The following is a 26662-nucleotide window of genomic DNA, read 5'->3' on the forward strand; positions in this document are numbered from 1 at the left end:
ATGATGATGAAGATGATGGTGGTGATGGTGGTGATGATGATGGTGGTGGTGATGATGATGGTGGCGGTGGTGGTCGTGATGAAGAGGATGATGATGGTAGTGGTGGTGGTGGCAGTGGTGCTGATGAAGATGATGATGGTGGTGGTGATGAAGGTGATGATGGTGGTGATGATGATGACAGTGGTGAGGGATAATGATGATGATGATGATGATGATGATGTTGGAGAAGAGCTAAATGCTGGAGGACTACACTGCCTTTTAGATATTTAAAAAAACTAATTGCCCTACCATTTCATGAAATTTTAATACCACAGGTAGACTGTACATCTATTTGTGTATTATCTGTATATCTATATGTGTATTATACATAAAAGAGTAAGATTTTTTTCATCTTTCCCAAAAGAACCAAGTTTTGCCCTTTTGGGGGAGATGTCATTCCTTTTGAGAATGCGTGTTTTATTGTACGTCTTTGAAAACCGGCTGGAGCTATTCTTGTAATTGAAAAGAAAATGAATACAATCAAAATGAAAAACCAAAATAAAGTGCAGAAAAGCAGGAATGGTGGCTGTGAAGATTATGTGAAATAATGTATGTTTCTCACTCAATTGCGTCTCTCATGTAAGCTCATCAAACCTGAGGCCATGTCAGGAGTAATTTTTAAGGTTGAGCCCAAAAAGCTTCTTGCTGCTTCACGGTATTTTTCTTTTCTTTCTACACAGGGGGTTGTAGTATATGTAGCTGCGGAATATTCGCGTCAACCCCACCGGAGTCAGCGGCATGGCGTAAGTTGGTCCAAGAGAATCCATATGTCCAATGTGGTGGGAGGACGTTTTCTGGAGAGGAGATTCTTTTGTTCAGAGGCTGACAGCTGGTCACTTGCTGAGAGCTAGTTAGTGGCAGAACAAAGGATAACTTCCAGATCTCCTGGTTCCCACTCCAGGCTCTTTCCTTTGTGCCTTGGACTTGCTATGTGACCTCAGGCAAGACACATAACCTCTCTGATATTCAGTTTCCTCAGCTATGAAATACAGATAACAAGGTTCCTATCCCACAGGGATGTTGTGAATCTTGAATCAAAAGAGGTAACTTTGTAAACCACCTGGTATGTGTAATAAGAACTTCATAAATGGTAGTGTGGTGGGTATCGGGATGAAATTTAATCAAACTACAACTCACTGTGAAAAAAATACATTTTTTATGTTTAATTAAGAATTCTCATCTTCCATATAAGCTCCTGTTGGATAGAGGAGGAAAACGTTGTCAGCTCTTAGTGTTCTCAGTGTCTCAGTTTTTCGGTTTAGTCTTACCTGGAAAACCCAGTTTATATTGTGTGAAGACTTAATCTTTCAAAATTTCTCACCCTGATCTTGTTCCTCCCAAGATGGCATCTGGGTGTTGGTGTAGGTGCAGCTTATGGGATCTTGTAGCTGTGAAGTGTGGACTCCAGGTGGGGGGTTTTGTCTACAGATGGAGCATGGCCCCATCTTGGTTCTTGCTTGTCCATCAATCCTCTCAGAAGCTCGGCATCTCCCAGGGGTCCATGCAGTAGCTCCTGGTTTCCATGTCCAGGCTACAGAAACCAGAAGAGTTTTCTTGGGTCACCTACTAGCTCTCCCCGTCTGCTGGTTCTAATCCTTGGCCCCCACACCATGTTGGATGTGGCAACAGCAGAAAGAAAGCTTTTGTTGGGAGAAGTCACCCCTTAGCCTTGATGCCCCTAAATTCACCCACTCCTATCTGGAAGTCTCTGAGGTGACCCATCTCCACTTACATTTAGCCTTGAAGTGAGATGGCAGAGAAGCAGGAATCCTGGTGAGTCTTCTTCGTCTTATCTCTCTTTTAGCTTCCCACAGTTTTCTTTCTGCCTGTATAACAGGTATATCCCTTACATCATATCCTGAGTCCTCTCTACACCACAGCTTAATGAAATCTCTATCTTCCAGTCCTCCAAGCCTGGCTATTTAAAAATAAAATTTATTGAGATATAACATTGTGCAAGTGTAAGACATACAATGTGTTGATTAGATACAGTTATATATTGCACAATGATTACCACCATAGCATTAGCTAAGACCTTCATCACCTCACATAATTACCATTTTTTTTTGTGGTGAGAACATTTAAGATCTACTCTCAGCAACTTTTAAGAATATAATATAGTATTGTGAACTATAGTTACCATTCTGTACTTTAGAACCCCCAAACTTATGCATCTTGTAAGGCTTTGCTTTCAAGACTATTGTCGTCTTGGGAACTCAAAAACCCAATTTGATAAGGAAAATCTGAACATTACCGTTTGGCTGTCATTGTGTGTCTGCAGCTAAGACATCTGAAATTTTCCTTAATGAGATGAAATCCTTTGGCAGAATGGGTTTGAGGAGGGGGGGGTCACATCCCTATAAGTGGAAAAGAGAAAATTACGTCAATATATTTCCAAAAAGATCATCCTTGATTTAAAAAATCTATCATTTTTTAAACAATAAAAAAGTCTTTAATAAAAATTTTTAATAAACCTGAGCCCAGACAGCCTTTGGTTGGTGAGAAAGAGCTTATACTAATCTCCATAGTTCTGGGACCCCACCCAAGCCTGGCACAGTGTGGGGAAGTTAGGTGGATAAATAAAGAATATGTGCGCCACATAGAGAGTGTGAGGAATGTATGGGAGAGGGATGTACAAGGAATTTATAAACGGGAATTCAAAAGGCTTAACCTTTGAGAAAATTTGGTACCATCAGGATTAAAAATCCATAAACACAGGTGTATTAACTTTGTGAGAGTCCATTGAACTGTACACTTATGATAGTTGCACTTTTCTATATATATATTACCCTTAGTAAAATGCTATCAAAATGCACATACACTTGACACAGCAATTCTTCATCCAGGAATTTACTCCAAAGAAATAGTCATATAACATAGAGAGATATCTCACTATACACTCAAGGGTGTGCATGTTAGTACTATCCTGGTAACAACCTGGTATAAACTAAATGTTTGTTTACACTCAGGGACTGGTTGGGTCAATTGTTGTGTTGGTTAGACTAACTCTAGCTACTGTAACAAATAAACCCAAAACTGTCAGTGGCTTAATAAAAAGAAATTTAATTCTTGTTTGTTTAAGAGTCCAATGCAGATATTTCTGGCTAGTGAGTGGCTTTCCTCCACGCGATGATTCAGGGACCCAGATCCTTCTGTATTGTGGCTCAGCCAAGCTAGGGTCTCAGAGTCTTCTGCAGGCAGCGGCAGAAGGGGAAAGAAACAGTGGAGAAGACACACCCACTTCATAAAATCCTAGGCCTGGCCGTGACACATGTCACTTCTGCTCACGGTCACATGACCATACCTGGAAGCAAGGTGAGCTGGGAAATGTAGTCCATGGTTGGGCAGCTGCCTCCTAGTGACAATTCCACACCATAGAAAGGGGAGTGTGGAGTTTTTGTTTGATCTTTGGCTACCTCGCTATCTCTGGTGCATCTATAGCTCATGGATACAATGGAATACTATGCAGCTGTTAAAAAGCATGAGTTAGGTCTATATGGACTGACTTGGAAAGTTGTCCAAAATGTATTATTTTCTTAAATTTCTATTATAGAAATATTAAACAATCAGAGGCAGAGAAAATAGTATAACAAATGGCCATGTGCCCATTGTCCAGCTTCAACGCTTGACAAAAAAAATTTTGCTTCTCTTGGTTTGCAAGACATACTGTTGAGTGAAAGAGCAAGTAGAAATAGAACAGAGCTGCCCAAAAGAACTTTCCATGATGATGGACATGTTATAGATCCACAGCAGCCACTAGTCACATGTGGTTATTGAGCAGTTGAAAAATGCTGTTGGCACTATCTTCATGCTGCCTCAAACCTACCTCAAACCAACAACCAAAAGAACCCCACACTTCCCCCTCAAGGTGCAAGGACACTTCCTCTCTTCAGTTTCAAAATAGAGTTTCTCTGTCATATTTTGTTTCAGGGTGTGAGTCCAAAGGAAGGTTTTTGCTTCTAGACAAACTAAAGCAGCTCTCTGCTAAAAAGAGGGCACATAACTAGCAATAAACCCATATAAGAAAACAATGATCCTCAACTCCTACCTCACACCACACACAAAAATCACTACCAGATGGATCATAAACGTGAATGGTAAAATGACAAAGCTTCCAGAATATAGCATAAGAGAACATCTTCACCATCTTGGATTATGTAAATATTTCTTAAAAGGACAAAAGAAAGCACGTACAGTAATGGAACACATTAATAAATTGGGCTTCATTGAAAGTAAGAACATAAATTGATCAAAAGATATCACAGAGCCAGCCCTGGTGGTCTGGTGGTTAAGATTTGGCACTCTCGCCACCGCGGCCTGGGTTTGTTTCCCAGTCGTGGAACCACACCATGCGTCTGTCAGTTGTCATACCGTGGTGGCAGCTCACATAGAGAACTAAAACTAACAACTAGGATACACAACCACGAACTGAAGCTCTAGAAAAGGAAGAAAAGGGGCCAGCCCGGTGGCGTAGTGGTTAAGCTCACACACTCTGCTTCGGAGGCCTGGGGTTCACAGGTTTGGATCCCAGGCGTGGACCTACACACTGCTCATCGAGCCATGCTGTGGTGGCGTCCCACGTACAAAAAATAGAGGAAGATTGGTACAGGTTAGCTCATGGACAATCCTCACCAAAAAAAAAAAGAAAAAAAAAGACATCATAAAGAGTGAAGATAAGCTATCATAAAAGATACACTTGTAATATATATCTAACAAAGAATTCATGTTTTTTTAAAAAGCATCCTACAAATCAGAAAGTAAAAGAGAGACCACCCAATTTTGAAAAATGGCAAAAGACATTAACAGGCACTTCATAAAAGAGCCTACCCAAATGGCCAACAAGCAAATAAAAAATTTTAACATTATTAGTGACCAGAGAAATACAAATACAAACCACAATGGAGTATTACTACATATCCCCCAGAATAGCTAAATAAAACTCATAAAATAAATCAGAAAAAACACTGAGTCTATAAAGCACTGGTGAGGATACAGAATAACTGGAACTCTTAAACACTGTTGGTGGGAATGTAAAATTTTAAAACCACTCTGGAAAACTGTCTGGCAGTATCTTCTAAGCTGAACAAATGTGTATCCTATATGCAGCCATTCTAATCCTAAGCAGACATGCCCCAAACACACACACAAGCACGTCTATAGATACATTCTTCTTTTTTTTTTTTTAAATAAAGATTGGCCCTGAGCTAACACCTGTTGCCAATCCTCCTCTTTTTGCTAAGGAAGGTTGGCCCTGGGCTAACATCTGTGCCCATCTTCCTCTACTTTATATGAGACGCCGCCTCAGCATGGCTTGATGAGCGGTGCGTAGGTTCAGGCCTAGGATCCGAACCCACGAACCCCAGGCTGCCAAAGCAGAGTGTGTGAACTTAACTGCTATACCACTGGGCCAGCCCCAGATGCATTATTCTTAATAGCTTAAAACTGTAAATAACCCCAAAATGCGTCAGCCATAGGATGGAACGTAAATTTTAAAATACACAAAATGGAATGCTACAAAGCAATGAAATAGAACAAATTATTGCCACATGCAATCACATGGATGAACCTCCCAGACACAATACTGAGCAAAAGAAGCTAGAGAAAAAAGCAGTACGAGTTGCATGATTCCATTTCTATGGAAATCAAGAACCAGCAGCACTAGTCTACAGTGACAGAGGTCTTAAGGGTTGTTACCTTTGAGGAGGTAAGTCCATGGAGGGGACTCAAGGTGGCTTCTGGGGTGCTGGTGGGGTTTTTTGTGTGTGTGAGGAAGATTAGCCCTGAGCTAACATCTGTTGCCAATCTTCCTCTTTTTGCTGAGGAAGATTAGCCCTGGGCTAATATCCGTGCTCATCTTCCTCTACTTTATATGTGGGACACCACCACAGCATGGCTTGATAAGTGGTGCGTAGGTCTGCACCTGGGATCCGAACCTGTGAACCCCGGGCTGCCGAAGTAGAGCATGTGAACTTAACCACTACGCCACCAGGCCGGCCCCAGGGTGCTGGTGTTTGATATCTTGATTTAGGTGGTGGTTTACAGATGTGTCCCCTTTGTAAAAGATTTTTGAGCTACTCATGTAAGATTTGTGTACTTCTCAGTAAGTCTGTTACGTTTAGGTAATAAATAAATTAAGTAATTAATGAGTGAGTGAATGAATACAGAAATTTATAAATAAATGGGGCATAGTAAAATGGAGTCAAATGTGTGGAATCATGGTATTCCACACTAACGCACCTTTAGTCCAGGGGTTTAAAAGGCATTTCTCACAGTAAATGTCTTAGAAAATTCAATACCTATGTGTATACCACATATATAAGTCTGTTTGAAACTGGCAAAAGTGAGTGTTAATATCGTCACATACAGTTAAAAGTGTAATTTTATATACCAGAGCCAGATTCTGGGCTCCGTCCAGCTGAAGTTGTTAAGGAGAATTCTCTGAGCTGCAAACTGCCCTTCTGTTTTCAATTCCTAGAAACCGAGGTTAGATTAGGGACAAGGAAAACCAAGGAGTTCTCTTTCGCTTGCTGCACCATCGAATAGACACCACAGACATTGGACTATCCCAGTCAGAAGATGCTTCCTTCCAAGTCTTTTCGTTTGGTTTTAGGTTTCACAAGATACTGTCTTCAACTGAGTGAATTTCTCTTAAATGCCACGTAGCAAGTGGGAAAGCTTACAGAAAATTTTATCTCACCATTTTTAGTACAGTAAATCTGGAATGTTCTTAAAACAGATTTGAGTCTAGTGCCTCTAATTCACACTGTTAGAGCAATCTTACACAGTAAACACGGAGAGCAAAGCCAGCGTAGAGTCACCTCTGGCCACATGGGATATGACCTTCCCTTTTCTCTGAAAATCCTTTTTACTGAACTGCAACTTGAGACATGTAATTCAGCATAAAAGCTTTTGTGCAGCCATTTTGACAAGTCTAAACGTTCAAGCAAAACATATAACTCCACTTAAAACAACCATAATTCAAGGAAATGAGTTTTCAGAGGGAAGTTCATGTAAAATCATGCTGTCCATCATATATTTAACTGGACCAGGAATTTAATGGAAGTGTTTATCTTTGTTTCCCTCTTTTAGAAGAAACATAACCAGACAAACACAAAGAACCCCAGGAACTGAAACACACAAAAGATACGAAGTTGAAAACGTTTCCAAGTTATCATGGTGTAAGGATATTTCAGTTGATCTCCAAGCTTTCACAAGAGACTCCTAAGTCAGGGGTTCAGAGGACTCTTACAGAAAGATATCCCATCCACCTCTGACCCAGAATTCTTCCCCTCTTCCCTGTGTCCCCCTATGTCATCTTGTCCCCTTTGGAGCCTCCAGTAAGGCTCCTTCCCCTCTGCTTCTCAACTACTTGGTACAAAGGCTAAAACGCAAGTAAATAGATGCCGAGATTTCCACATATGGCCAGTTGGCATATTTTCATTGCTTGCATCTGGGGGAAAAGTTTTCCAGTTTACTTTTAAGGACCTACATTTTCACTTATAGTTCAAAAATATCTCAGTTCACTCAGACATCACTATAATCTTGTATAGCTAGTTTCCACAGTCTAGATGATAGGATCTGCATCTATGGTAATGTTTTGGATAAGCTATCACTTTGCTCTAAGTAAATTGTCCACTTAATGTTCTTTATTTACTCAAGACACATCTCTGTAATGAGTAGACATCTTTATATTAAAATCAATCCTTGATTTTATTTGTCCATCAATAAAAAAATTGCTTTTTTACCCTCAAGAAAATCCTAACCCAACATTTGATATAACCTATACAAATTTTATCGTAAATGAAGGCTTTCCTAGAACAGTGGTATAAAAATTTCACTTATCTGTAGATACTATGAAAATTGTTATGTTTAACTTTTAAATACAGAAATAGCTGAATGAAGGGCAGTGGTAGGATCTGGGGAGAAGAAGGGGTAATCAAGGGAGGCCACCCTGAACCTAATCCAGGGTCCAAATTACTAAATTGAACTAAGTTTGAGAATTGGGAGAATAGAATATACGCTTTGCTAATCGAGAGATATCCAAATGTTATTGGTAGAAACCAATATATTTACTTATTTATTCAATAAACATTTTGGGGGCTCTCTAAGTGTGCTAGACACCGTTCTATGTGACGAGGATTTGGAAATGACCAGGACATGGTCCCTGACCTCAATGAATGCAGAGTGAATTGGAGGAGACAGATAAGAAACACAAACAATACACATATTTGTTTTCTAGTACCACAAACTAAATGGCTTAAACAACAGAAATGTATAGTCAGTCTCACAGTTCTGGAGGCTAGAAGTCCAAGATCAAGGTGTCAGCAGATTGGTTCCTTCTGAGGGCTGTGAGGAAAAATCTCTACCATGCCTCTCCCCCAGCTTCTGGTAGTTTCCTGGCAATCTCTGGCATTGCTTGGCTTGTAGAAGCATCACCCCAACCTCTGCCTTCATCTTCACCTGGTGTTCCGCCTGTGTGTGTCTGTGCCAGACTTTCCATTTTTATAAGGACACCAGTCAGGTTGGATTAGGGCCCACCCTATGCCATTATGATCTCATCTTAACTAATTATATCTGCAATGACCCTATTTCTAAATCAGGTTACACTCTGAGGTACTGCGGGTTAGGATTTTGACATAAAAATTGGGGGGGGGGGGTGGAGCGGTGACACAACTCAATTCAAAACCATACAGAAAGAAGGGCATTCAACCTCCCTCTAATCATCCACAGACTTTCCTTAATGGCCTCCATTCCTACCACCTATTTCCAAGTCAGTCCCCTGTCCCTACCATCTGCCCCAGTGGGAGGCTGGCTGCCTGCAGAGCTAAAATCTCAATGAATGGGAGCTACTGCAACTGAGTGTGCACAATAGCTGTGTGAGGGTCCTTGCCTTCTACTTAACTTCCAAAGCAAAGCCATATGTCAGAACCCAGAATACTGAAGTTCCAAAAATATAAATCGGAGAACTCAGTAATACATTCCCTGACAGAAAATGATCCATTTCACTTGTGTTGCCAATTCAAGGATAGAATTGTGCTTGTGGACACATTTTTTCTGGAGCTGTGGGGAAAATATTGATATCATTTGGTACTTTTTTCTCAGTAAAACCTACATTTCATAGTGTTTATAGTCAACTTGAGGAAGCATTCCAGCTATCACACTCCTAGGGAAATATTTTAGACTTAAGGATGTAAATAATAAGAAAATGACAATACAAAACAGATCTCCGAGCTTCCCGAATTTTTGTCTCTGCAGGTCTATGCTCTGTTTGCTCACCCTCATGGCTCCATCAGCAGCCTCAACGTGAAGATCATTGACGCCTCTCTTCTGAGTGCCACTCAGGGCTCTGCCTCTTCCCCTAATATGCTGTTCACTACCTCCCACTCTTAGCACTGTCTTGAGTTTTCTCTTCGGTCGGTCAAATGCCTTTGGTTTATCTGGTTTCCTTGGTTGGGAGACTTCACTAACCACTTACCTTACCCTAGCTTGACCACACCCTCAGTATTCTGCTCTGTTCTCCTTGGTCTGTACCATGCTGCTCTTCTTTTAAACATATTTTTGTGAAAATGTAGAAATGTGGCAATGAGCTGAGAACACACTCAGAATTCTGTCTTAGCTGAGCTAAATTGCTAATAGGCCATTGTCCACCCCAGACAGACATCCCCAATTCCAGGCTTTAGTTCTAGGCCCACTAGCTGTAGCTCTGGGATACACTCAGGATATTCTATGGCTTCCATGGTTTCTCTGATCCAGCACTGAAAAACAAAAACAAAAACAGAAGAGCTCACACCTGGGCAGGCTAAGAGGTCTTTAGTAAATCAAACGTCATACACTCAAGGTCTTTAGAATTACAAAGTGCCCAGTTGAGACAAAGGACCACTATCTTCTTCCGCAGATGGCATCTTCAGGCTGGAAAGAGGTGCCCTCATGAGGAAAAGAATCCCTCCACTAAAATGAGGTCAGAAGGAAGCTCCACCCTCAATTAAAAGAGGGGCCAGTGTCCTTCATTTACTACTGTGAAGGGATTAGAGGAATATAAGGCAAAGGCCTTTATAGAATAGGGCTGGAAGCCCTGTAACTTGGCAATGGTTCTATTTTTTATTTTAGTCCCTTGTCTGTTTCCATGGAAGAATTAGCTGTAAAATTTGAAATAAAAAAGTTCAAGAAAGGCAATGAGGAGGATTCTCAGAAGCCAGCATGGATCAACTCTCACCTCCATATTTGTGTATCAAATGGCTTCTGAGAAACAATGCTGTGGTTGACTAAAATAAAAAGAGAAATCTCTTACCACCATCCCCACCACTACCACCACCGTCAGCAGCAACAACCATCAGAAACACTGTCAGTTCCCTCCATTTAGTTCAGAAAATGAAGGCAAAATACTTTGATGAGGAAAACACTTTTCACTCAGTCACTCATAAGAATTCTGGCTAGTACCCAAACCTCTTCCTGGGTCCTGGTAATTCTCCTTTACTGAACAATTTTGGGTTAGAACTTCGCAGGAAGAAGGAAGTTTAGTAACTCATTTTGGAAAACTTTGATATTTATCACATCTACCTGTCAATGCTATAAATGAAACCGCATGAGCTAAAACAGTGTACTTCTGAACACAGCCATATCCTTCACCAGGCAAAGGCAGAACAGGTATATGCACTCTACCACGCAGTGTGGTTCCTTATGTGGGTGGTCTTAATTCAGCTAATCAATGTTACCTTAGTATCCAGCAGTGACTGCTCGGAGCAGAGTTCTCAGTCATTCATAAGATCCTGTACATGTCTATTTCACTACACTTTCACATTGCTTTATAAGTGTTTGGGTCTGATGCCCCCATTAGACTGCAACAATTCTGAAGGCAGGAGCTGTGTATTACTTGTCATTGTATTACCATAACCTAGCAGAGTGGCACATAGTAGGTATTTAGAAAGTGTTTGCTGAGTAAACAAGTCAACTAATAAAAAATGGCTCCTTTTTCATTTTCTTTGCGTTGATTTTAAATGTATAATTCGGTGACACTTTCTGAAAGAACAGATTCACTGGTAATGGCCTAAGACATATATGTATGCTAGATATTTGTGCTAATGTGTACACAAATCTTCAGGACTCTGGGATAACATAAAAATTAAATTAAGTGGCAATCCAGTGTATGGAGTTTTATTTGTTTCTTTGTTTTAGTTTGCTTTCGACTTTGATGAAAAAATAAACGACTGTTTTGATATGTCTACATCTGTCTCTGCTCATAACTAACCTTTGTATTTTATTAAGTCAGATATCTGCTAAGTAGAACAAAAAGTAAAGGTGCACGATGGTGATGAAAAATAATGTCAACTCCACTATTATTTTATCTAGGACACTTTTACATGCCAGATTCAGAATGTTAGCATGAATGCAATGATAAACAATTAGTATAATCTCTCATTGGGTATATTCTGTCTATGGTCTTTAAAATATATCCAGGGGCCGGTCAGGTGGCGTAGTGGTTAAGTTCGCGTGTTCCACTTTGGTGGCCCGGGGTTCGCCGGTTCGGATCCTAGGCGCGGACCTACTGAGGCAGTGTCCCATATAGAAGAACTACAACTCTACAACTATGATATACAACTATGTACTGGGGCTTTGGGGAGAAAAAAGAAAAAGAGGAAAATTGGCAACAGATGTTAGCACAGGGCCAATCTTCCTAGAAAAAAAAAAATCCAGAGTCCTGAAATAATATTTCGATTTAAAGTCTCCTGGATGTTTTAGGTCATTCTTCTGACTGAAAATGTTTGCTAAGACATTAATTCAGGATCACAGTAGATGTTTCCATCGTGGTCATGTCTGACATGTCATTCTGGACTCTGTCTCCCCGATTTTCAGGGCCCCATCCCTACGGCTGTCCTCCAACAGTCTCCAGCCCCTGCAGACCTCTACCTGTTCCAAGCTTCTTTCTAGAAGGAATACATGCCCTTAAACACGGTCTTCCTCTCCCCAACCCTTCCAAATAGCTCCTCTTTCCTCTAACCAATAATTCCCCAGAAATTAGGCTAAGATAGTAGAAGGCAAACAATGCAATTACCTAATTAGAGTAATTTGCACAATGTTGTGAATAATTGATATGTACCACTCTTGCAGGCTACTTGCACTTTAATCGATGGAATGTTCTCTCCAGGATTTTTTTGATCATTGGGTTCAGTGGTTTCCCAGATGCCTCTACATGTGCCATCTCACTATCATATTTTCTCACCTTATTCCCTTAAAATAGGAACTTCAAGAATGAAAGCCAGCAATCCATCTCATTTTTGTGAACTTAGCTGTGCCTGCTACTTAAAGCAGTTTAACATCAGTATAAGTAAAAAGAATTATAAGAAAAATAAAAGGTTTTCAGATATGCATCCAAAGATGATACAAAATAAAATTCAAACTTTTTTTACAACACTGAGCTTAAATTAATTATTTAAGGCAATAAACTTTAAGTATGACCATATTATTCTATTCTCCATTAACATCTTATAAAATCTTTATGGAGGGTATGTATACATAACTTGCCTTTTAAAACAAAGGGAATAAAGACAGATCAGAATTTTGAGGGAGCACTTTTAAAACTAGGAAGATTTAACTAGCACATTTTCATAATATTGATTCTTATTATTTCCTAAAGTAGATGAATACTTTTTTATTTTGTAGATTAAAAAATGTCAGTTCCTTCTTCTTCAGCTTTCCTTATAAAAATAATTGATAGCCTTTTCTATCCATGTCACATTGAGACAAAAGCCAAAAGAATATTTTTAATGAAAACAAAACTCCAACCATCTCTGAGACCAAAGTAAACAAGCTGGGTCAATGAGTAGAACACACAGTTTTCTAAGAGCAAAGGGAAGCCCTCTTCATGCAAATCTTATGGTTCAGAAGATCCACTTAGCAGTTGACATTGGAAGAAGAGAAAGTACTAGCACAAACAGTGGCAAAAACTAACCTAGCATAGTCAGTGGGTGACATCAGGGCCCATGGCATATATCCCATGGGTGTTGAAAGTTTCAATAATGCTGATTGAAGCCATGTAAAGGGTAAACACATTTTTAAATCAGTATGACACCACTGACAAACAAAGAAAATCATACTTGAATGGAATTCAATGCTGGCTGAATTTTACTAAAAAGCTGGCCACAAGTCTGCCATTACACACATGTTTCAGTTCGGCACTGGGCCTCTCCAACAACAACGCAGGTGAAATTCCACAAAAATCCGCTCCTGATAAATCATCCTGTCTAGGTCTCTGTCTTGCTTAGAATATGGAGTACCCTATGTCATAGAGCATAGCAAGCTTGGATTACATAGAGAGAGTATCTATATTTACTGTTAGAATTAGAAATCTCTTTGAAAGCTCTTTGATCTTTGCAATATTCTGGGTGAAAAGCTTATGAAGTTTTCTGCAGTAGCAGCAGCATATAAAAAAAGCTAATGATGTGCTTTTAGTTCTTTGATATTTATCACTTTTTTAAAAATAAAGACTTCACTGTTTTAAGAGCAGTTTTTGGTTCACAGAAAAATTAAAGGGATGGTACAGAGATTTCCCATATACTCCCTGCCCCTTCTCCACAGTCTCCCCCATTATCAACATCCTGCACCAAAGTAGTACATTTGTTACAACTGATGAACCTACATTGACAAGTCATAATCACCCAAAGTCCATAGTTTACCTTAGGGTTCACTCTTGGTGATGTATATTCGATGGGTTTGGATGAATGTACAACGACATGTATCCATCATTATGGTATCATACAGAGTATTTTCACTGCCCTAGAAATCCTCTATGCTTTGCCTATTCATCCCCCCGACCACCCCCCAACCCCTGGCAACCACTAATTTTTTTATTGTATCCATAGTTTTGCCTTTTCCAGATTGTCCTATAGTTGGAATCACACATTATGTAGCCTTTTCAGATTGACTTCTTTCACTTAGTAACATGCATTTAAGGTTCCTCCGTGTGTTTTCATGACTCGATAGTTCATTTCGTTTTAGTGCTGAACAATATTCCACTGCCTGGGTGTACCACAGTTTATTTATTCATTCACCTACCGAAGGACATCTTGGTTGCTTCCAAGTTTTGGCAATTATGAATAAAGCTGCTATAAACATCTGTGTGCAGGTTCTTTTGTGGATATAAGTTTTCAACTACTTTGGGTAAATACCAAGAAACACAACTTCTAGATCATATAGTAAGGGTACATTTAGTTTTGTAAGAAACAGCCAAACTCTCTCTCAAATTAGCTGTACATTTCCCAGCAATGAATGAGAGTTCCTGTCGCTCCATATCCCTGCCAGGGTTTGGTGTTGTCATTGTTCCAGATTTTGGCCATTCTAATAGGTGTGTAATGGTATCTCATGGTTGTTTAGATTTTCACTTCTTTGATAACATATGAAGTGGAGCATCTTTTCACGTGCTTATTTGCCATCTGTATATCTTCTTTGGTGAGGTATCTGTTAAGGTCTCTGGCCTATTTCTTAAATTGGGTTCTTTGTTTTCTTACAGTTGAGGTTTAAGAGTTCTTTGGATAGCGGTCCTTTATCAGACATGTCTTTTGCAAATATTTTCTCCCAGTCTGTGGCTTGTCTTCTCCTTCTCTTGTCTTTTGCAGAGCAGAAGTTTTTAATTTTAATGAAGTCTAGCTTGTCACTTACTTCTTTCATGGATCATGCCTTTGGTGTTGTATCTAAAAAGTTATCACCATACCCAAAACCCATCTAGGTTTTCTCCTATGTTATCGTCTAGTACTTTTATAATATGGCATTTTACATTTAATTCTGTGATCCATTTTGTGTTATTGTTGTGAAGGGTGTAAGATCTGTGCCTAGGTTCATTTTCTGCATGTAGATGTCCAGTTGTTCCAGCACAAATTATCTTTTCTCCATTGTATTGCCTTTGATTCCTTGTCAAAGATCAGTTGTCTGTATTTATTTAGGTCTATTTCTGGGCTCTCTATTCTCAGAACAGAGATCTATTTATCTATTAATCTATCCATTGATCTATTTATTTTTTCACCAATACCACACTGCCTTGATTACTATACCTTTATAGTAAGTCTTGAAGTCAGGCAGTGTCAGCCCTCTAACTTTGCCCTTCTCCTTCAATCTCGGATTGGTTATTCTGGGTCTTTTGCCTCTCCATATAAATTTTAGAATCAGTATGTTGATGTCCACAAAATAACTTACTGGCATTTTGACTGGGATTGCATTGAATCTCTATAAATTAAGTTGGAAAAAACTGACTTGTTGACAATATTGAGTCTTCCTATCCATGAACATAGACTGTCTCTCCATTTATTTAGTTCTTCTTTGGTTTTGTTCATCAGAGTTTTATAGTTTTCCTTATATTGATCCTGTACATAATACATTAGATTTATACATAAGTATTTCATTTCATTTCATTCCTAATGTAAATGGTATTGTGTTTTTAATTGCAAATTCCATTTGTTCATTGTTGGTATATAGGAAAGTGAGTGTATCCTGAAACCTTGCTGCAATCACTTATTAGCTTTAGGAGATGTATTTTGGTCAATTCTTTCAGATTTTCTACATAATATTTACCACTTTTTAGTGAAAAACAAATGTGGCCATCTTCTGTGGAATCAAAAAATAAGGTATGGTTACTCCCCTAAATGCTAGGTAAAAACTGATTTTTTTAAAAATCAAAAACCCTTTGCTAAAATTTCTTCAAGACCTAAAACTGGTTAAAAGTTTTTTTTTGTTTGCTTGTTTGTTTGTTTGTTTTTGCATTACATGCTCTGTCCGATATGAAGGTTATTCTCTGATTTTTGGTAATTTCTCAAAAGGATATTAGTTGATCATTTTCATCATGTAATTAATATAGTAGCTGCCCAGTTAGGTTGAAAATTTCAAGAGCTAGGTACAATTGCCAAATTGTTTACATTTTTAAGTCCATTTTGAATAAATGAGATGCCCCTTGGGGAAAATACACAGAAGATGTAAATAAAAATTCAATTAACCCATAAGAACAATGCGCCTCGGATTTGTACAAAACCACAGTCCTGGATGATGGTGGTATTTACTGAGATAGAGAACAATGAAGTAAAAGCAGATTTGGGAGGTGAAACCAAGAATTGTTTTTGAACAAAAATTTTAAATGCATATTAATCTTCTAAGCAGAGACCTACAGCATGCAGTTGTATATAGGAAAATGGAGCTTAGGACAGATTGGGACTCAAGACATAGATCTGGAGGATCATCATCAGATAGAATGTATTTAAAGCCACAATAATAGGTGAGATCCCCAACGAAGGAATGTAGACTATACAGGGAAGAGGATCCAGGGCTGATTTCTGGGGCATTTGACGTTGAGAGGTTAAGAAGAGGAAGAGAAACCAGCAAGGCAGACTAAGAAGAAACAGCCAGAAAAGTAGGAGAATGTATTTTAGCAGAAGCCAAGTTTTAAGAAAGTGTTTTAGAAAAAAGAAAGTGACCGACTGGATCAAATGTTCCTGAGAGTTTATGTTAAATGAAGACTCAGAATTGGCATTATATTTGTCAATGTGCTGGCCACCGCTGACCTTGATTAGATGTCTTCCAGCAGAGCGGAGTGGGTTTAAGAGAGAATGGGAGAAGAGGAAGTGGAAACGGGGAGTGCAGAGAGTTCTTTCAAGGAGCTTTGCTAAAAACAGAACAAGAGAAATAAGGTGGCACGAAAAGATTCAAGACCAAGATCAATTTTATTCTGTTCTATTTACGTTGAGAGATGACACAGATACCAATCTACATGTTTGTAGATTGATGGAAATAAAGCAGTCAAAATGGAAAACCGTACAATGCAGGAGGGAGAGGAGATAATGTCAGTCTTGGAACGCTCAAGTAGATGAGAGGTTGTGGAGTCCAGCGTACAGGTGGAAAAGTGTAGAGGTCCAGACAGTTCATCCACTGTAACAGCAGGGAACAGGGAGTACAGTTTCAGATGACGGTAGATTGGCAGATCTGATGGTGGGAGAATGTAGAAGTTTCTTCTGATAGCTTTTGTTTTCTTATTGAAACAAACAGGAAGTTCATTACACTCTTTCGCCAATATGGAGATTGTTCTCTGAGCGACAGAGTGATCTGAGTGAGAGGATCAGGGGAGAGATGCCCAAGATTTGAGGATAGAGGAAAATAGGTGAAAGAGGCATTGTAAGAATAGGAGATTCACATGACTAGGGACATGTGGTACATTGTTGGACAGCAGTGAGGACCCACTTGATACCTGTGATCATGAATAACAAGCAGACCAAATAGCATGCTTCTGTGATTTTCTGTAATCATACTCAGCTGCTCAGATGCAGGCATGAGTAGGCAGGTAGTTGGGTTTAATTAGAATTACAGATTTTCTAGGTAAATAAGATTGAAGGCAAAAAGGGATATGGTAGTTGATGGTTTGCAACGATGTGCTTATAATGTTGGACCACAGAATCTGTGCTAAAAAAAAAAAGAAGGAAATGAGAGGGACGTAAGGACTGGGAAAGGTGCTACAGCAGAATATCTCTGAGAAATTCTCCCACTACAAAAAAACAGAGCAAGCCCCATTTCAGGAAAAAGCAAAGGAGGTTACATCTGACAGGCATTCTCCTAGAAAAAAATCTCATTTTGCCTTCATAATTTAGATCTTCTGACACAGTGCTGCTCCCTTTCTATTTGTGCCTAAAGTCACTAATGGCAATTTTTAAAATATCAAATTAGGTCACATCATAATGGCTTTTTGTGGCAAACAGAAATTGGCTCGAATATGTTTATTACAGTCAAGTTATGAGTTTAACTTGTGTTAACATATGGAAAAATTAAAAATATGAGAAGAAAAAATTCATTTTAAATTATAATGCCAGGTTGCCCTTCAGTAAAAATGTCAAGTAGGAATAAAGCAATTGCAATTGTATTCCTAACATATCTATATCATACTCTTATTAACTTCCAACTTAGATAGAGATCTCTAAACGAGATAGAGATGTAGACAGAGATAGAGATCTCTAGATAGAGACAGACATAGAGATACAGATCTATAGATAGCGATCTATGGCTAGATTGAAAGATATTCTTTTCTTCATTTTGAAATTATTTTTCCTTAGTCATTAAGAAAACTGCATATCAATTATTATCATATAGTATTTATTGATCCTCCATACCAGCATAGCACTGTGGTAGTAAACACATAAGTGAAATTTTAGCCCAAGGGAATTCACATTGTGAAGTATCAAGATTAAGCCTTATTTACACTGACAATAAGACAAGGTTCTTTTTTTTTTTTTTAACTCTATGCTATTTGAAATCAGAATTTAAGATCAAAGATGGGAGCAGTCTGATTGGGTGAGGTCTTTAAAATATCTGAGTCATTCTCATTCTAGATAGGCCTAAATAATACTAGAATTTACCTTTGAAACTGACCAACAATAAAAGCACACTAATAGTTCAGAAAAGATAATTTAGCCAATTTAGGCATATCAATTTATATTCATTCATGTAAACCACAATGAAAGCAGCAGAAACCAACCCTATTCAAATGAGTACTTTCAGGTTTTAATTACAAATCATTCTTATGCACTCATTAAAGTTGTATCTCTGCTAGGAAATATTTGGCCAGATAGTTCTGTGTAACTTTAAGCAGGAAAACAGCATTAAAAATACATATAATGCAAACCTCACTAACTCAGCTAGATTTCCAACCAGTAGTCTGCCTTACTGACATTTTAGTTTTTAATTGTACCACTATTCCTTGTAACCTGAAAAAAACCTAATAGATTCCTTAGACTTAACTCTATAATCCATCAGTTTCAGAGACAACACAAGTTTTATACTATCTCTATTTCATGCTTGAATTCTACATTTTAATTCCTCTCTGATTCTTCAGTAAAAAGGCAGTAATAAATAGAATAAAAAAAAAACAAGAAGAGGTAAATAGTGGTGGGATTTTCTGAAACCTTATGTAACTGATATATATGTCAATTACCTGAACTCAAAAAGATAACTTGGTTGGGTATAAAATTTTAGATCACATCATTTTTCTCCTCAAAATTCTGTAGGTATTGCTCTGTTACTTTGGTTTGGAGTCTAAATGATAGATACTAAACTTAGATGACTCAGAGTACTGTCATTTTTGCTCCTTAGCAGGTAATTTGTTGGAGTGCTCTATTTATGTTTTGTTTCATTCTTCATGCATGGAGGCTTATATGATGGTTAATAATTATTTCAAATCACAACGTTTGCCAGGATGAGTCCAGGTGTGTATCATTTCTTATTTATTTTGCCTAAGAGACCAGGAAGCTTTTCAATCCATATACAATCATGTGTCACTTAACGACAGGGATACATTCTGAGAAATGCATCCTTAGGCGATTTTGTCATTATGTGAACATCATAGAGTGTACTTACACAAACCTAGCTGGTATGGCCTACTACACACCTAGGCTATATGGTGCTAATCTTATGGGACCACCATCATATATGTTGTCCGTTGACCAAAATGTCGTTATGCTGCGCATGACTGTACTTGGGCGCTTTTCTCCCCCCCAGCAGTGGGAATTTTTTTCAATTTTGTTTTGATTATTATTTCTGTTCTTACTACTGTGGTTTATGTTTCAGAAACAATCAATAATTGTTATCAAATCTCCATTCTCTTTACCTCAAGGCTTCACTTTCATTATTTTAATTTCTTTTTCCTTTTCTTTTGAATTCTGGGAGGATATCTTTACCTTGTTCTCTGCCATACTGATCTGATTTTCCACAGTATCAGTTTTATTTTTTACTGGCCCCATTGTCGATTTTAATTTTGCCGCTGCATTTTTTAGAGTCTTGCAATTACCCTTATCTCACCCACCCCCCTTTTCATCGCATCCTGTTACCCTTCTGTTTCTCTACTCTCCACTTAATGACTTTATACTCTATTTCTTGGATGCCAGGTTCTTTTTCATTCTGTTGAGGATTTTGAACAGTTTTCTAAAATTTTTTGGTTTTCAACTGTACATAATTTTCATTAGTGTGCTCTTCTGGCGGCTTTTCAGGATAATATTTCATTGCCTTTGTTATGCAATAATTTTCAAGGGTTGCATACAGTTGTTTTTTTATTTTTTTCTATTTCTTCAGCCTGGAACAAGAAAAGATTTGTCTAAGACTAGTATTTTCCAACAGAGAGGATATGTAGATTGATCTGGGGGTGACTCTTTTGCTTCAGTGCTCTTTTAGTCCCAGGGCTGTGGCTGAATAATAGTTTAAATGTATAGTTCTCACACAATTTTAGTAGTATTCTGTAAACTTCCATGTAATGAGCCTGTGCTCTATTGAGAAGGCATTTTCCCCCACCCACGGGTTAATTCTCTGTCACTCTGAAGTAATGGAGTACATGAAAATGAAACTGTAAATCCCAGAGTACACTCCTGCTGAAGTTTTCTGATTAGCAGGAACCTACAGCACCTTCTTTGTGTATGTTACATCTCCCAGGATGCAATGCACTTGCGTTAGTCCTTTTCCTACTTCCTTCCCGCTCTGTGGTTTTCTGGGTTTTACAGACCCGGATCAGGCAACACTTTGGCTGCCTGCCAGGTGTATCCTCCTGAAATAAAAAAGAAGTCTTTCCAGATACCTTATCCCTGAATCAGAAACAGGAAAGGAGTGTCAGAGCCATTTTTTCAGATTTTAGACCATCAGATATGGGGGGGCTATCAATTACATATTTGAAAACAATTTCACTAGCCCTGGCTTTCATGGATCTATCCTTTCAGATTCTGGAATGAGGTTGGCTATAAATTCCAAATTTTTGACATTATTGTGAATTTTCATCCTTTCCATTTATATATATATAAATGGAAATATACATATATATATTTCTACCATCGCCAAGTTTCAGATAAAGAAACTAAGGCACAGAGCAGATATGAGGCTTGTCCAAGGAAAGAGTCAGATGCAGGACTAGGCTGAAAACCCAGGAGATTTTACGCCAGAGCCTGTGCACTTAATCACTGAACTCTCTATCCTTTCTGAACATTATACTTAATTAAGCAATTAGTTTTATCATAAAATGACCACAGTCTTTTCAAATCATGGTTCTTGTCCCTGGTCACAGGTATATATGTAACAATTAGAAGAATAATAGATAACATTTATTAAGTACTTGATAAATGCTAGGCATTGGGTTATGAGGTCAACATACATTATCTCATCTAATCCTCACAACTCTGTGAGATATGTACTATTTTTATTCCCATTTAAAAAATGAAAAACAACAACAACATTAGGCCTTAGAGAAGGTAATAAATTTGTCCGGAGTCAAATAATAGGTAGATGGAAAGGCTGAGATTCAAATTCAGTCTGACTCCTGAACCCAAGTGCTCACCTCTTATGCTATAAAGCCTCTATTTAATAAGTACATAAATGTTGTATATAATTCTCCAATAAATTGACAGTATATTATGCTAAAAAGTCACATGTTAAGAATTATCATTTTATATATTCAACTATAAATCAATACTTTGTGAAATAGAAATGTCCCTTCATCATATGCAAATGGTTTCAAATTAGCCAGAGACGTCTGAACGTATTTGTGGTAGGGGATTTAAATTCAATAATTTTTCCATCTTCACTTTGGTAGATCTTTGTGCACTGCGTGAAGAGGTTTTTTGACCCTCTGACTTCCTGTAGGGTTTAACCAGTAAGGAGCACTGGCAGGAAATCAGACAGAGGAAGGAAAGGAAACCTGGGGTGTTTGTTTTGCTCGCTCAGTCCCTGAAGGGTCCCTACGTGCTGGATGAGCACCAAGGTCACTGCTCAGGCCTAGCAGTGGTAACCTGCTCCTGTTACTAGCCCAGCCCACAAGTTTTGTATTGTATTTTGAGAGTTCTCCACACCTGTCCACCCTTATAAATCATTCCTTCACCAAACTCACTCAAATCACCCAATTTAAGTGTGCCATCTCTCTTCTCTGCCAGGACCTGGGCTGACACAGAAATGATTTATTCTGAGATAGAACATATGCCTTGCTATTTTAGAAGACAATATTTTCCCAAGCTATATGCATTCTTAATGTTCATATGTCTTTTTTAAAAATAGCAAAGATGTGTTAAGTGTAATTACAAAGAAAAAGACATGTAATGTTATAGCAAACACACTTTCCTCAGACTCCTAATGTTGACTTTTCAAATTGGATCTAATAAATGACTCAGCTAAAGTACAATTTTAATGCAAGATGAACGGAATGCACAAGTAAACCCATGATTACTGTGCATAGAAAAGTATTCTTGCTCACTGCAGCCATGTCAATTCTATCCTAATTAGGATGCTCTAGGCACTTAAAGATTTATGCTTGGCTCAAGGAGTTATGAGCCCAAACTAAGTGTGCCTAATATCACTGGGTTTTATAAGCACAGCATCAAAGACAGTTAGTCACTTACATTTATGAGATATGTGATGAAATATTTGCAGGGCATCTCCTGGACAGGAAATTTTGAAGTCGAAGAACCTTGAGTGATCATTGGAATTATTTTTCTATTCACAGTGTTAGCAGGGATACAGAGAAATAAGTACTCTAAATATTGGAGGAAGTGTAAATTGATTGATTTAAAGTTAAGATACTCTCTTAAAGACTTAGTATAGTAATTCCATCTCTAAGAATTTATCCTAAGAAAATAATCACAGATGTGTGTGGAGATTTATCTATTCATATGTTCACTAACACAATCAACATAAACACCCACATGAAGGAATATCTAGTCTTTAAAAATGACGTTATGGAAGAATGTATAGTAGCATGGAAAAATGTTTACAAAATATTCTAGATGGAAAGAAAACAGGTATTAAAATTACATGTAAGCTACTCCCGGTGCCAGCCAAGTTGGAGAAAGCTGTCTACAGACCATCATTCCCACTGATTACAACTAAAAACTCTGAGCAGAATACAAAAGGCAACTACCCGGGGACTTGGAAAAGTACGCTTAGCAAGTGGATCGGGAACTAAAGTGAAAACTTGAATAAGGATCCATAAAGGGTGAGGTTCATGCGTTTTAATTTTCCTTTTCTCCCTAGATTTGACCTGAGGATGAACTGAATCCTGGAATTGTGCAGCAATCACTGACAACAAAAACTCCAGGAGAAACACCTTCTTTCCAGACAGAGGACTGGGAAAAAGACAGTTACGTGCTGGAGATTGTGAAGCAGATCCTTTTTTCCTTTTTATTTCTCTCCCAGCCTTGCTCTGAGGCCAGGCCCAGTTACAGAGTTGCACTGGCAATAGCACAAGTATCTGAAACTCCAAGGAAAACCCATCTCTCTAGCCGGGAGGAACAGGGAAAAAGGAGGCCCTGTTGTATGAAGAGTGTGGAGGGAGTATGAGTTTTTTTTTTCTTGTTGCCTCATTGTGAAGGTAGCCCCAATTGTGTAGGACTGCATGACAGCATGGGAGGCTACAATTCTGAGAGGACTCCATCTTTCTAGCCAGAGGAACCAAGAAAAGGAGCATCTGAGAGTTGGAGAGCATGGGACAAACCATGGAGACCTGGAAAAGGGCAACTCCTAATTCTGTGTATGAACTAACAGAACTCCTGGACCTCCACAGAACAAACCCAGAGAAGCATAGCAGAGGTGGCAAGACCTGAGCTACCACATGAACCATTGCCCAGACTAAGAACTGAGTGATGTAAGCTCCAGTAAGATCCAAAAGGCATGGCAAGATCTTGAACAATTAAGCTGACATTAGAACTACCATGGGAGAAAATACAAGGTTTGAACCTAACCTGGTTGATTGCCTCCTAAGCAATCAAACAGACAAACAAGTCAACGTTCTCCAAAGGACTTTAACCAGACCCAGAGGGCACAATCCAAAATAACTTGACATACAAAGAGCCAGGAAAATTGGACCAATATTCAAAGAAACAGACAATCAACAAATGCCAACTCCAAGATGGACCAGATGTTGGAATGATCAGGCAAGGCCTTCAAGACAGCTCTTGAACATTCCTCCATAAGGAATAATAATACAAAGAAATATATCCAAATAGCCAATAGTTAAATTAAAATTAAATACTAAAAAAAATTCAAATAATCCAGAAGAAAGCAGGAGACAGGGAACAAGGAAACAAAAAAAAAGGTAACAAAAAGAAGACAAGTAATAAATGGCAGACATAAATCCAACCACATCAATAATTAAGTTAAATGCACATGATGTCTACTAAAGGATAGAGATGACCAAATTAAATTAAAAAAATAAGACTCAGCTATATGTTGTCTATAAGAAACCCACTCTAAATATATCAATATAGATAAGATAAAAGTAAAAAGATGGAAAAAGGTATACCATTTAAACACTAATCAAAAGAAAGCTGGGGGCCAGCCCAGTGGTGTAGTAGTTAAGTTCACACGCTCCACTTTGGCGGCCCGGAGTTCATGGGTTTGGATCCCGGGTGCAGACAAACGTACCACTTATCAAGCCACACTACGGCAGGCATCCCATATGTAAGGTAGAGGAAGATGGGCAGAAACACGCAATTGTACTTAGAGACTTCAATGTTCCTCTCTCAGTTAATGAGACAGTAAGTAGACAGAAAATCAGCAAGGACATAGAAGATCTGACCAACACCATTCACCAACTTTATGTAATTGACATTTAAGGAACAATCCACCCAACAATAGAACAATACATTTTTTTTCAAGTGCACATGGAATATTCAACATGATAGTCCATATTCTGGGCCATAAAATCAAACTTAACAACTTTAAAAGAATTGAAATCGTGTGAAGAATGGTCTCTGATTATAATGGAGTTAAACTAGAAGGAAATAACAGAAAGATATCTGAGATATATTCAAAAATGTGTAAATTACACAACACATGTCTAAATAACCCACTGTGAAATAGAAAGACTCTTGTGGGGGCAGGGGGTATATGGGAAATCTCTGTGCCTTTCCCTCAATTTTGCTGTGAACTTAAAATTGCTCTAAAAAAAAGTCTTAATAAATTGTTTTAAAAATAGGAAAACTCAAAGAGAATAAAAAAATACTTTGAAGTGAATGACAATGGAAATAAAATGTATTAAAACTTGTGAGATGCAACTAAAGCAGTACTTAGCAATTAAATGCCTATATAGGGAAGAAGAAAGGGCTCAAATTAATGAATGAACAGCCTAAGTTTCCACATTAAGAAACTAGTAAAAGAAGAACAAACTAAACCCAAAACAAACAGAAGGAGAAAAATAAAAGAGGTTAAAAACAGAAATGAATGAAATTGAAAACAGAAAATAACAGGAAAAAACAATGAAACCAAAAGCTAGTCTTTGAAAAAAATCAATAAAATTGAGAAATGATTAGCCAGACTGATGAAGAAAAAAGAGATAAGATACAAATTACCTATATCAGGAAAGAAATGTGGTTATCACTACAGGTCCTACAGACAGTAAAGAAAGGTAAGAAGAGAATGCTGAACTTAAGATGAAATGGGCCAATTCCATGAAAGACATAAACGACCAAATCTCAGTGAAAAAAAAATAGATACCTTGAATAGTCTTGCATCTTGAAATCAATCAAACTGAATTTGTGGTTGTGACTTTCCAACAAAGAAAATTCCAGGCCCAGTGTTTTTTGCTGGTAAATTCTATCAAAAATTTCAGGAAGAAGTAATACCAATTCCACTCAATCTCTTCCAGAACACTGAGGAGGACCAAAGCTAGCATCACACTAATATCAAAGTCAGACAAAGAAGAAGGAAAAAAACTACAGACAGGGGCCTGTCCCATGGCCTAGTGGTTAAGTTTGGTGCGCTCTGCTTCGGTGGCCTGGGTTCTGTTCCTGGGCATGGACCTACACCACTCATCAGCAGCCATGCTGTGATGGTAACCCACATACAAAATAGAGGAAGATTGGCACAGATGTTAGCTCAGGGCAAATCTTCCTTAAGCAAAAAGAGAAAGATTGGCAACAGATGTTAGCTCCGGGTAAATCTTCCTCAGCCAAAAAAAAAAAAAAAAAACAACTACAGACAAATATTCCTCATAAACAGAGAGGCAAAATCAACAAAATATTGGCAAATCAAATGCAGCAACATATAAAAGGGACAATATATCACAACCAAGTGCATTCACCCTGGGAATATAAGACACATTCAATATTCAAAAATCAATGTAATTCACCATATTAACAGGAAAAAAAAATAAAAGCCATATGAACAAATCAATAGATGCAATTAAACTATACGACAAAATTCAACATCCGTTTATGATATTTTTTTAAAAGCCTCTCAGCAAACTAGGAATAGAAGGAAATGTGCTCAAACTGATAAATAATATGAGCAAAAACATCTATAGCTAACATCCTACTTAATTGCAAAGCCTATTTTCCTCCTAAAAAAGAAATAAGGTAAGGATATACACTCTCAGCATTTCTACTCAATATTGTACTAGAAGTCTTAGCCAATGCAATAAAACACGAAAAATAAATAAAAGCCATGACGATTGGAAAGGAAGAAAACTATCTCTACTAGCAGATGACATGATTGTTTACATAGAAAAAAAGAGAATCTCATGGAATCTATAGCAAAGCTCTTAGAATGAATAAGTGAGTTCAGCAAACACAGGATATAAGGTAATATGCAAAAATCAAGTGAATCTCTATATACTAGCAATAAACAACCAGAAAGTAAAATT

The 26662-nt window shown here is 38.1% G+C and overlaps 1 pseudogene; it reads right to left on the bottom strand.

The window, feature by feature from the left end:
• Positions 1-1889: 1889 nt before the first annotated feature.
• The window catches only part of LOC131402772 (androgen-induced gene 1 protein-like), a 34889-nt pseudogene continuing 10116 nt past the window's right edge, over positions 1890-26662 (bottom strand).

The sequence above is a fragment of the Diceros bicornis genome, unplaced genomic scaffold (genome assembly GCF_020826845.1).
Source record: "Diceros bicornis minor isolate mBicDic1 unplaced genomic scaffold, mDicBic1.mat.cur scaffold_263_ctg1, whole genome shotgun sequence".
Lineage (NCBI taxonomy): Eukaryota > Metazoa > Chordata > Mammalia > Perissodactyla > Rhinocerotidae > Diceros > Diceros bicornis.